Source organism: Leptonychotes weddellii, chromosome 1, assembly GCF_054177405.1.
Source record: "Leptonychotes weddellii isolate Sample4059 chromosome 1, ASM5417740v2, whole genome shotgun sequence".
Classification (NCBI taxonomy): domain Eukaryota; kingdom Metazoa; phylum Chordata; class Mammalia; order Carnivora; family Phocidae; genus Leptonychotes; species Leptonychotes weddellii.
The window spans coordinates 163,834,585-163,848,188 of record NC_138369.1 but is presented as its reverse complement, the minus strand read 5'-3'; positions in this window follow the sequence as shown (position 1 = coordinate 163,848,188).

Here is a 13,604-nt window from a genome sequence, read left to right as displayed (position 1 = left end):
CGGGTATGTAAACAAAATTACAATTATTCTATGATTCTAAAGCTATTTGCTTTACCTCTGCAGTAACAGTTGGTATCTTCCAGGAAATCTAAAGAACACACACTTTTCTGGATTTTTTCCAAAGCAGTACATTAAATGACCTTGATTGTGCTTAGAATTTCAATGTGAAACCCCTAAGCTTGGGTGTGAATTCCAGTTTGAGGTTTTTGTTGAATTTCTACTGAGGCAATATGTGTAACAATACAAAACAAATTGTGGCAAAACAAGCCTCTAAATGACATTTGAGGATAATTGAAAAAATAATAAAAAATTGGACACCGGTAATATGACTGAACATCATATATATATTGTTCAAGTTTCTTTCTAACTGTAACATTTAATAATGAATCCCCTTTAATATTTGATTACATGTAAAGAGATATTTGATTGACTTCTTTGGGTTTTTTTCTGAGTACCAGTAACACTGTTGTAATATAGAAAATTGTCTGCGGTGATAATTAAAAAAAGAGGTTATCAACAATTTTTTTCTTATTTCAATATCTTTACTTTGTACTTTGTTATTAAAGTACTACTCCTAATAAAGCACCTACGTTTTCCATGTTGATCCCTTGCAGCTGGCCAGCAAACACTATATAGAAATTAATTTTTAAAAACTTTCACTGGGACTCTCTGTGCTTACGGCTGAAAAAGTCAAGAGACATGAACATGGGTTTGGGCTTTCTCAGAATTTTTATGCCTGTTGAAATTGCAGTAATGAATGCAATTAGAAGGTACACATCCATGGAAAGGAAGTGACCTATGCTTACAAATGGTATAACAAACTGTCTTAGAAATGAATCTAAATAAATTACTTTAAAGAGTCTATCTTGACAAATAGATGGTGAATGAATAAAGTAATGATGTTGCAAATAACTTTTATAATACCAAAAGAATAAAGCAGTTACCTTATAAAACATTTTAATTTAAAATTTTTTTAAATGCTGAGTAGAATAAAATTTTTTTTCATATTGTGAGGTATGCAAAGAAAGTGTAAATTATTGTCCTTGAAATACAATCTTACTAGGAAAAAAGTAAAAACGTTAATTGGATTAGAAGGAGGTAGTATTTTATTATTATATGTTAAATTCCTGTACTCTGTATAATGACAATAATTAATTTTTATTGAGTGCTTTACCTTCTTTATCATAGAAACCCTATGAGATAGGCTCTCTTCTGATTCTTCATTACATCTATGGAAACAGAATCAGAACATACAAATAAGTTTCCCGGACTCCAGAGGCTTGAACTCAGTGCTGTAAACTTACTACAGCATCTAAGCTTTCATTCACTGAACCACAGCTATAAAAATTTAGAGAAGAGATATCAGTATATGGTGGAATAGTCCGGAAAAGTTTCATGCAGTTTGTGGCACTTGATTTAGGTCTCAAAGAAGAGTTTGAATTTGGATAGTATTAACAAGCCTAGAAAACCTGTGGCAAAGACAAAATTTTTTTACCAGATTAACATGGTAAAATTGGGAGCTGAGATGAGTTTAGATTGAGTGGGATAAATTGGGTCAGAATTTTATCGATTTCCAAGATAGTAAAAAATTATAGATTTTACATTCTAAGAAGTGGGAGATATTGACTGGGAGATTTATACAAATTATCTATAAATATTTCTTGCACAGACCTTGCAGTTAATGTTAAAGAGTAGTCTAGAATAAATGATTACAACACAACCTATAAGGTACAATGATAGGTATGTATAAATATGCACAGCCAAACAAGAGGAGGTAAAATAAGACCTCCGGAAGAGGTGACATCTGGGCTTTGTCTAGAAGGAAAAAATAATGTTTTAGCAAGATTCACCTGACACTAATGTGCAGAATGAACTAAATAAGAGAAAACTGGATGTCAAGTAGAAAACAAGCATGATCAGATGCCAATTTATTTTAAGCAGGATGAATTACTGGTCAGAAAGATAATTAACCCTAAAGAATTATAGTTTTAGACTAATATTATATGTAAGTAAGATGTCTCTATGACAGTTAATTTACTTATCCTGACCATGATGCTAATAGGACCAAGGTTATGGGCTTACTTGCTCTGTTCTATGATCTTGGAGTACAAGTCCATCAAGAGTTTTCAAAGTCTTTCACAGAATGACAAACAGAAATAACATGAAAATTTCCATAAAGTTCATGCCTATGATGGTCAACGTTGAAAAAACAAAACGCTTGAAAACATTTATTCAGTTAGGTGTGGGCCAAGATCATCATCACAAAGAATTATAATACGTAATCAATAAGATTTACTCAGAGCTTTCCAGATAGAGGTGAATGTCAGATCATACCCACATAAGGTTTTATTTACTCATGCATAGTCTCTCTAGCACTATTGTCTATGTAATACTCTTCACTGTTTTTGCCTAATAATGACAGTGATAATGGTAACAATAATAAAGAAAATAATATCGATAACTGCTCAAATAATTTTGGAATTAGGTAGAATAAAAACAAATAGCTACCATTTATTTAGCACATCACATATTGGCATTATATAAATTAATTTTCACATCTTATGAACTAGGAATTTTTTTTTAAGATTTTATTTATTTATTTGACAGAGAAAGAGAAAACAAGAGAGGGAACACAAGCAGGGGGAGTAGGAGAGGGAGAAGCAGGGAGCCTGATGTGGGGCTCGATCCCAGGACCCTGGGATCATGACCTGAGCCAAAAGCAGACGCGTTTTAATGACTGAGCCACCCAGGCACCCCATGAACTAGGAATTTTTACAAGCCTATATTACAGATGAATAACTGAGTTTCTTATAGCTAGTGGGTGTCTGAGCTAGGACTGACACCTGGGAATGATTATGGTGCCCACTGAATTGTCTATGATTCTATACTTCTTCCTATATAAACGTTATTTATGACTCAAAGGAATATTTTTATTTTTGATGCTTTCCTGCTCCAACAGCCCAAAGTAAGTGTTTCAGTAATTGCAAAATGTCGATATGTAGATAGAGAAAACATACAAGGATTTGCCCATAGAAGTGATTACCTCTCAAGTCACTGCAGTTCCTATGGTTCCTTTGTGGCACCCTGAAATTTAAATTTTAAATTATAAACCCAAACTCCAAAGTAGGAAAAAGAGGAATATCTGTCTTCAAATCCAGTCCACTGAACAGCATAAGGGGCATCCACAATCTTGTCTTATGGGCTTCCCTACACAAACTCTCAGCCTCCCCTTTCTTTTCCCTGGGTCTAGCTCTTGAGATCAAGAGTGGGAAGAGAGGGTGGGGTAAGAATTTTGTACTAGTTCTCTCTGCTGTCATCAAGACTAGTGTCAATAGTTCTCCAATAGCAGTGACTCCCTCCACGTGCATGCTCTTGAGACATCATGCCAAGGCATGCAGAGGGTCCTGGGGAAAAAATGGTATTTTCCTTTTGGTTGAGCTATCTGGACTCCCAGGTCTAATCCACCTCTAAAAATGTATCAGCTTTAACAAAGTTAATAAAAGTGACCCAATACTATTGATGTTCAGGGAATTGAAAGAATCTGGAATTTCTCTTTCTCTTAGCCTCTTGCTATCTCCAAGAAATTATCTTGCTGTCTGAAATTTTTGTCAGTGATTTCAAACATTTACTATTAATTCATTTAAACAAATGGTAAGCATCTAATATATGTCAGGTTTAGTATATTAGACACTGGGGATAAAAGAACCAGAGAAATTTGCTGCCTCAGGAATCCAGGGAGTATTTGCTATATGTGTGGCTTAGGACTGAAAAGTTTTAAGAGGCTGAGGCAAGCAATCTCAAATTATGTGACATGTTTTCTTTGACATTTTTTCCGCACAGATCAACAGCTTCTAATGATCGGCAAGCACCAAGGGACATAGGATTCTGGTGGGGATGATGAATGACCAGTCACCAAAGTTTGCATTTTTACCAATAAATATAAAAGTTTTCTGTTATGTTCAGTAGCAATTTTCCAGGAGATAAGACTCGACTTGAGCAAATGTAAATTTAGATAAAAACATACCAAGGAGATCTTTCGTCAGTAGTGCCCTGTTGAAAGGAGTTATGGATTTAGTTTTTCAGGTAGACTTTTTTTGTTTCTTTTTGTTAGACTGGGGAGATGCAGAGGAAGGGGGCGAGTCAGGAAAGGGAGAGAGAGAATCTTAAGCAGGCTCCACACCCAGTGCAGAGTCCAATGCTGGGCTCAATCTCACAACCCCGAGATCATGACCTGAGCCAAAATCCATAGTCTGACGCCTAACTGACTGAGCCACCCAGGTGCCTCTCAGGTAGAGCTTTCAGAGATACGGTCATCCGGAATTTTCCAGCAGTACACAGAGAAATGAAATTAATTTTCACTTTGTTCTAAAGGTATTGTTTTGAACGGGCTTTCAGCCAGCTACAAAAAAATATATATATATATATTTATTGATTCAATTTTCTAATTGATGATAAAGAGATTCTAGTATCATCTGTCTAGTTAGAATGCTTTATTTTTGTTGGCAGAACCAGTAGAAATTTTCTTCAGCCTGGGAAAGACTTTGAACCCAGTAACATAACATGGTGTGTTTCTTCTTTGCGTGGTTTTTATTTAAGTGAAACCAGGCTGATATAAAAAATGATACAACCTTGAGAGGAGAAAATCAGTTGTAGCACGGCTGATTGCTGTTAAGTGGTAGAGAAGATCTGAAGGCTTTTTGTATTTGAGTGTTTGGGGTGTGGGCAGTGTTTAACTTCTTGCTTTTTCTTGTTAGCTTTCGCACTAATATTAACATTAGTTACCACCCCATTCCTCATTAGCTACCTCCCTGAGTCACCCCCAAAGTCAGGAGACAGTGTGTTTCCAAAATGGGAGTTTCAAGGAATATTGTTGCAGTCTAGAGAGAAAATATGCTGTGAAATCTTGAAGCAAAGAACTAGCTGCCTCACCAGCAATAATCCATGTTTTTCCTTCTCTTTCCAATGTGATGCTCCTCCTAATATCAATAAAGTGCATGTATTAATCACCTGCCGTGTTTTAGACATTGTCATATGCACTTGAATTATACATAACTTCATTTAATATTCCCAGCATGTGTTTGAGGTAAATGCTGACATCTCCTTTTATCAGATATGGGAAAAAGCCTTAGATACATTCAGCAATCAGCCACATTCAACTGGCTAGAAAGTGGGAGACATGTGATTCAAATTCAGGCATATCTGTGTCCAAGTCCATGTTTTCCCCCCTCTATTACATTGCTTCAAATCTGCACAGACCAGCATAGGAGAATATTAACTATTATACTTATTTGCCTATTTTCATTGAGATAATAGGTGTGCAAACATCTAGTTCTGTTTAGAACTAGAGAATAGCTTATTTCTGTACATTGTTTAATCAAAGGAGAGATACCATATTTTTGTATCTGTTAGCAGTGTTTGTGAAACAAAATTGGAACACGAAGAGTATTGGCCAACTATTTGAATGATAAAAGAATATTTTACCTGGTATATACAGGTTTCTTTTACCTTTTTAAAATGGCTGATCACTTCAGATCATTAAAAAAATTAATCTTTGCTAATAGTAGAGCAAAATATCATGGCATCCCCGTGTATTTTTATAATAACCTACAGCTATTAGCAGAAAGCATCTCTTGAAAGCTGCTCCACTTGGGATGTTGACTAACTGAGCATCTTTTGGGAAATGACTTGAAATCTTTTTGTTTAGTCAACACCGTAACTGGTGTTTGATTGTAGTACTTCCCTGATCCAAACAAAGCCCAAGAACCCAAGGGCCGCAAAATGTTTGGGTTCTTTAGGTGGACCAACAGCAGAAACGGCCCTGATGCCAACCTAACTCTCATTTCCTGGCTGAGCTTGGAGAAGACACACCGACCTAGGTCTAGCTCATTTTCCTCAATTGTTAGATTACCCAAGCAGGATTGCTACAAGAATAAATAAATTAATGCATAGAAAGTCCTAAACGTACTCTCTCTTATATATAAAGTCATTTTAATTGCTTATATTTCAACCCAAATTTTAATTGCCTTTTGATTATATTTACTAGACTGGAATAGTGTATATTTAAACATTTTTTAAGTGTAAGAGAGGTAAATACTTTTAAATAAAATAAAAAAACACCAAATTGAGTCTTAAAATCTGAAATGTGGCATTTTTATACAAAACTAAATTACTGCTTATCTTTTGGAAATTGAAGAATTGAATATTTCAGCTAGTTCTATTTTCTGTTTTTCCATGGTGGTTTTTCAATCTGATTTTGCCTGAATAACCGTGGAGGCTCCATGCTAAGTGATGACTCAGATACACCTTGCAATAATAGCTATGTTAACTGACTTTTAATGCTATTTTACTTTCCAGTTGCTCTCCACATGTCCCCGAAGTTTAATAAAGCTGAAAACATTTTATTTTATTGTCTCCAACTATTGATTATCTGTTTAATGTAATGTTGAAAACTCTGTGATATATTTCCTTTACCATACTGATTAAATGAATTATCTTAAAGAAATAAGAGTTCTGCTTTAAAGCAAAGAACCCTAATACAGAGTAAAATTGTTTCTTTCCTACATGGCTTGTGACTCCATTAGCAAGCCCACAAATCTTGTTCTCAGTCTTGCAAAAAAAGACATTTGATTGTTTCGCAACTGATTTAGATATTCCTAGGGGCATGGCATGACAATTTAGATTTCTACTTCTTGATTTTATTGCCAACATAAGCTTATTTAAAGAAATGAGTAACAAAGTCACTGACTTCAGAGAAGTAGAAACATAAGAAAAGGAAAGATTGTTTGAATTTAGACCTCATTCAAGAAAAACAAACACAACTATTTGAGACAAAAAAAGAAGTACTGAATAAAAAATAAAGGATATGTTACTATTTAAACCAATCCTAAAATTTGTCTAATATTAATATAGACTATTAAGAAAATAGATATGGGTGAAGTACTGTATTAATTTGCTAGGGGTGCTATAACAAGGTACCAGAGACTGGGTGACTTAAACAATAGAAATTTATTTTTCACCAGCTAAAAGTGCAACATCAACAGACAACCATCTCCTTCATGCCTTGCAAACAACCATCTCCTCCATGTCTTCCCATGGTTCCCCCTCTGTGTTTGTCTATGTGTCGTAAACTCCTCTCCTTATAAGGACACCAGTCATATTGGATTAGGGCCACCCTACCAACCCCTTTATAACTTAATTACCTTTTTAAAGTCTCGATCCCCAAATACAGTCACATTCCAAGATACTGGGTGTTAGAGCTTCAACTAATCAATTTTGGAAGGACACGATTCAATCCAAATAACTACTTCATGTAAGGATGACATATGTGAGTCTCTTCATCCATCTTGAAAATGTGGTACTGAGACAAGGCATTTGCTAACAGACTTAATTCATTTGCAAGGATGTACTCACACTGAGGAAACACATTTTGCTGACCACATAGCCCTGACCTTGGACATTGTTTTTTCTCCCAATACCTCCTTCTTATCTTAAGAATAGTATGTACTTTTTTTCAGGAAATAGCTCATTCTGTTTCACCCTAGCAGCTAAACATGTCCAAGTGGGATTACCCTATTCTTAAATATACTTACATGCCTAACCACAGTGATTAGTCAAAGGAAGAGCATTTGAACTAAACAATCCCATTAAATTTTTAGATTCAGAGATAAGGGAAGAGACTGCTTCTCTCTGGAGGAAAAGGGAGAATATGTAAACCCAGGAGTACCAAGGTGTGCTAGTCCTAGTCTTCTGGGAAAAGCCAGTCCGCAGTGGTGGAGGATGAAACTGACATGCAAAGATTATAAAGACAATGGACAGAGTTAGAGTTTGGAAAATTTCAAATTCTTGACAATCTCTACCTCATTGATGTCCTTTGTGATTATATGGGCCAAAAATTCTCCTTTTTTTCAAAGCTAGCTCAAAATTAGATTTTGTAACTTCCAGAAAAAGATTACTGGTTTTATCTCAGTGGTCCTAGAAAGAGTTGCATGAACACACCTCATATCATAAGCAAGATTTTTATGGTTATATTTTACTGAATAAAATGAAAATCAAGATTCCTAATATATAATAAATGGGTCGACATTGGCTCTCCCATTTAGTCTGCATGGTAAGCACCATGTGTATTTTATGCTAGATGATTCATCTTGAGGAAAGTGTGTGATTCTGGAAGGATGAGAATTGATAGTAGTGTTCTGATTCATTCATTCTCTTTCAGCATAGTGTAACATATTGCATTTTTCTTTTAATATTTTAACTGTGTTTATAAATAATACTATCTAATTTTAAGTAACCCAGAACTTAAAATGGACATTTAGCTTTTTTTAAAAAAAAAATGCTATACAGAAAATGCAGGTTAATACCAATTACAAGAGCACAAGCTAACAACAATGGCAAAATACTACTACTAGTATAAGTCATCCTTCGGCCATAGTACTAAGGTAAAAATAAAACCTTAAAATGATCAAAACATATTGACAAATAATTTGGAAAAACGAAAAATTTCAAAAGGACAATTTGAAACAGGAAGTTACATGACTTATGGCACATGATGAACCTCATCCTAATACTAAATGATGAATCATTCATCCCAATGAATCTCATTTATTCTCATACTTAATACTGTTATGAAGCTGTAATGATTAACAAGATATTTTAAAAATATTGTTTATATCTTAATCCCATCCTTTAAAAGTTCAATGTAACATAAATAATATATTAATATAATAGTACCTGTCTATAATTTATAAATAAATATGCACTTTTGTGCATGTTCAATAATGTTTATTAATGTGGGGCACCACTAAAGAAGCATAGATTCCAAGGGATCCAAGTAATGTCAACTTTATGGATAGCATACATATAGAATTTGCCAATAAATTAATATTATTTAACTTTTAAGAAAATAGATATATATCTAGGTGTGTTCCTTTTCTATAAACTAATTTAAAAAGAAAGTTAATAAGCAAAAGATGCAGAAGACAAGAATTAAAACTTAAGAGAAGTTTTCTACACTGGTGGTTTTTCTTTTTTTTTTTTAAGATTTTATTTATTTATTTATTTGACAAAGAGAGACACAGCAAGAGAGGGAACACAAACAAGGGGAGTGGGAGAGGGAGAAGCAGGCTTCCTGCTGAGGAGGGAGTCCGATGTGGGACTCGATCCCAGGACCCTGGGATCATGACCCAAGCTGAAGGCGGACGTTCAGTGACTGAGCCACCCAGGCACCCCTATACTAGTGGTTTTTATCTAAGAGTTTACAATAGCCATACCTGGGACACCCATGAAATATACAGATGCCAGGGCCTCACCAGAATTGTGATCTTAAATGGGTCCCAACAAATGTAGTTTCAAAAAACTTCCCTGGCATTTCAAATCAATAACTCTCATTTTCAACATCATAAAGTATTTATTCAGGTATTTTTATGTATTGATGCATAAGTCATCTCTCTCTCTCTCTCCTCTCTTCTCTTTGTTTCTGGACATACACCACAGAGAGATCTAACATGGCTTTGTAATCTTTAGATTATAATGAGTTGTCTGTTGGATACAGTATTGGGTATATATTTTCTTACTCTGTAACTTATTTTTTCACTCTTTTAATAAGGTCTTTGGATGATTGCATCTAATCTAATGCAATGTAGTTTATCAATTCTTTATCTTTATGATTAGTGTTTTTTATGCCCTGTGTGGAAATCTTTGCTTACTACCACATGTAGTTCTCCTATTTTTCTTCTAAAAGTTTGGCTCTTTACCTTATTCATCTAGATCTGCAACCCATCTGAAACTGATTATTGTGTATGAGGTGAGATACAGGTCAAGGTGTAATTGATAATTAATTTTCTAAAAATGGGTGAGCAAGTTATGGAAAAGGTAATGCTGATGATCCCTGAATCCATTTAAGTACCAAACTAAGACTAACAACTAAGAGACTCAAAGCTGACAAAGATAGTTGAAATATTCTATAAGTAACTAATATTAAATGATGGAGAGTCAAAATAATAATGATTATAATAATAAAACTGCATATATAACATAAGTAATAAATATCAGAAACAATATATATAACAAATACCAAGAAGTGAGAGAAAAATGGGGCAAATGTTAGTTTGCTATTTTATCTTTCAAAACAAGGAAGCAATCAACTAAAAAATACATAATGATTCCAAACTTCCAATGGATTTTATAAACTTTTCTTAGTCATAGGGACCAATACCTCTGGTAGTGAAGAGAAATGTATATCTGAATTTCATAAATTTCTCAGCTTAATATGAGAAATATTCTATATTAAATTTTTTTTCTGTTAAATTCAGATAGCATTAAAACTAATGAGGGATATGTAAATATGATCGCCTTAATGAAGTTATTCCCCCCAAGTATAAAACTGTGTGTGTGTCTGTCTGTCTCTGTGTATAAGAAGTTATTCATGGATGTGTAGGAAGGATTTTAAATGTTGTATTTATTTTCTTCTTTTTACTGTTCATCACTGCTTGATTTTTTTAAAAGAAAAAAATATGCATCATTCTTACAAAAAAGAATAAAGCTGTTATTTAATAAATGGATTTACTCAATCAGTGGATTTGTACTCTAATGTTATCTAAACTTACTTTCACATTAAAAAAAAAAACCACATAATTTTTCTTTAACCCAACAAAATATGCTCTTATTTTATTTTGATAATTATAAGTTATAAATCATAGTTTTAATATAAAAATTATAGATCTAAATATTGTTATAGATTTTCTTTTTCTACAGTAAAATTACTTGTGATTATTGACATGTCTCATTAGAATTATTCTTTCATTATTTATATAAATAGTTTAATTTTCAATTTTCAAATAGTTCTACTATTTTTTTTTAAAGATTTTATTTATTTATTTGTGAGAGAGAGAATGAGAGACAGAGAGCACGTGAGGGAAGAGGGTCAGAGGGAGAAGCAGACCCCCTGCTGAGCAGGGAGCCCGATGTGGGACTCGATCCCAGGACTCCAGGATCATGACCTGAGCCAAAGGCAGTCGCTTAACCAACTGAGCCACCCAGGCACCCTAATTCTACTATTTTTATGCTTGTAGCACAATTGTCAGGCAGAGAGTGAGGTTTATGACATTGATAAGGGGACTGATCTTTGGGTAAAAACAACTATAAATTTATCCGCTTTCTGCAACTAAAAAGAATACTATAATAGAATTAGATGCATATTCAAGTCACTCAATAGAAGGCCCATATTGGGGGATCAGTGGGAAAAATGAGTCATTTGGCATATACTTTGAGAACTGGGTTGCATTTCAGGAAGTGAAAATAGGATTAGAGAGAACCCCATGGAAAATAATGGCATCAGGATGAGAAAATATGTCGTATTCATGAAGTGGTTACACATTTTGCTTAAGCAAAGGATAGAAAAAGGGTAGGCATGGTCAAGGATGCTGGAAAAATATGTTTAACTGAAGTGTTTAAGTCCTTAATTTTTAAATAAGGACCCTGTGTTTGATTCATACTTATCAGGAATCTATCAAAGATTTTACATACTTTACTGCAATTTAATTTATCTGAGACTGCTGTATATAGCATGAATTAGAAGAGGGAGAGATTAAATAGAGGGATGCTGGGAAGAAGGTTATTTTGGCACAGGTAAGAAACAATTAGTCCTGCACTAATTTGATAGCAGTAGAATGGGAAGGATGGGATCAATCTTAGTATGTGGGGATTAGCATCCAATGGTTGATGGTTGCACGTAGGTGGTTAAAAGAAGGAATCAATTAAAAATAGTTTCCTGTTTTCAACTTTGGGTATGCATGAAACAGTGCAAGAAACCAAGAAGAAGGAGGGATAAAGATGAGAGAACAGAGTGCTCTATTTCAGAGACTAGTAAAACAGAAAACTTTTTTCTTCTTTGTCGATCCTTTTGAATTTTTATTTTTTTCATCTAGTGTCATTTGTTTTAGAGAATTTCCCACATCTGGATTTGGTAAATTACATCTCTGTAATAAATCATCTCTTTTTTTAATCCTTAAATCTACTATAGAAGGTAGTTAGATCTAGAAGATTAAAGTTCTCCTCCTCATCCATCTCTCCCTCTTTCCTTTACAAGAATAATAATGTATGGATGAGCAGTGTGCTTTATATTCCTTCACAGTAAGAGTTATATAATTTCTGGATGTTCTGCTTTTATATCCAGATGTTTTATTTCACTTGATGTGAAACTGATCAGAGAGCTAGTTCTCATCTGCCAGTCCATCCAATATAAAATTCTCCATCAGTCTGCCATCTAATTGGTTTATTTTCCTTTGATGATATTGCCTAGATCATGATTTGCAACACTGTTTTTTGTTTTATTTGTTTTTAGTTCTACCATTACTTCCATATTTACTTGGAATTCTCTAAAGAAAGACTTCTTCTCATCAACTATTTGTGCACCGTAAAATAAAGGACAAGCAGGAAGATCATGATAACGTTTTTATTCTTTCCTTTTCTTTACTAATTTTCAGTTCATATGTAGCAGCCTTCAAAGTTGAGCAATGGTATGTTTTATTAGCATATTAATTCATGGGTTTTTATTTAGTTGATGAGTATGTTTAAATTCAATGCACTTACTCTTTTTGGTGCTCAAATTATCTTTGGCCAAAGAGAGCTTCTCCCAGTTGACTCCCAGGTCCTTTAACTCATCTTCAGTAGAATTGGAGAGCTTCCTTATTTTCTGGAATGAAATTTTTTTTCCATGAAATCCTGGTTTATTTTATTTTAGTGGGAACTTTATTAAGAGTCCATGGTCTAAGCACTAGAAATTCTTATTGGTACTAAATATTTTTTTTCTAGCCCCTTTCAGTGTATAATTGGAAAATATGGTTTCTTTCAAAAAGAAAAGTAAATAAATTTGTGTTGCTATTTATGTCCCATTAAAGATTATAACTCCATCTATCTTTTTATCTATCTATCCATTCATCCGTCCATCCAAGTTCATTTATTTCAATTAGTTATGAACTTCAAAGGATTTTTTTTTACTTTTAGATTTAATTTAGTTTTCAAATTAAATACTAAAACAAACAAAACACAAGAAACAAGGTACAACCAGAGAAAGCTATAGCAATGTGGACCACAAATCAGACACCATAGAAAAATATATAGCATTACTACTACTAATTATTATATTTAATTAAACATCATAATTATTAATATTTAAAGATTAAATTACCATAAGTATATCTTGTAGGATTGTTAAAAGTATAGGTTGATTCAGTGAAACAACACATGAATAGAACATATATTGTAATGTAATGCCAAGAAACCATTCATTATGTATGATGAGGGAGCAGAAGTCAAGCTGAAGACAAAGCAGAAGCTGACACACCCCACAATCCCCTCCCCCCGCCCCCCCGTCCTGGGATATATGTGACATTCCTCAAGCACTCCTGGTTGGCCTAAAGCAAAAACAAATATTAACTTATAAAGTCTCCCTCAGTTTACAAATGTCTTAGCAATCTACAAGAACAAAACATTACTATCATCAATAACCTAGCTTCCAGAAGGAAATGTACGTACAATTAAATGCCCTTATAACCTGCAGCCCATTGACAGATAATTTAAGCAGGCCGAGTGTAATGTTCCTCCTG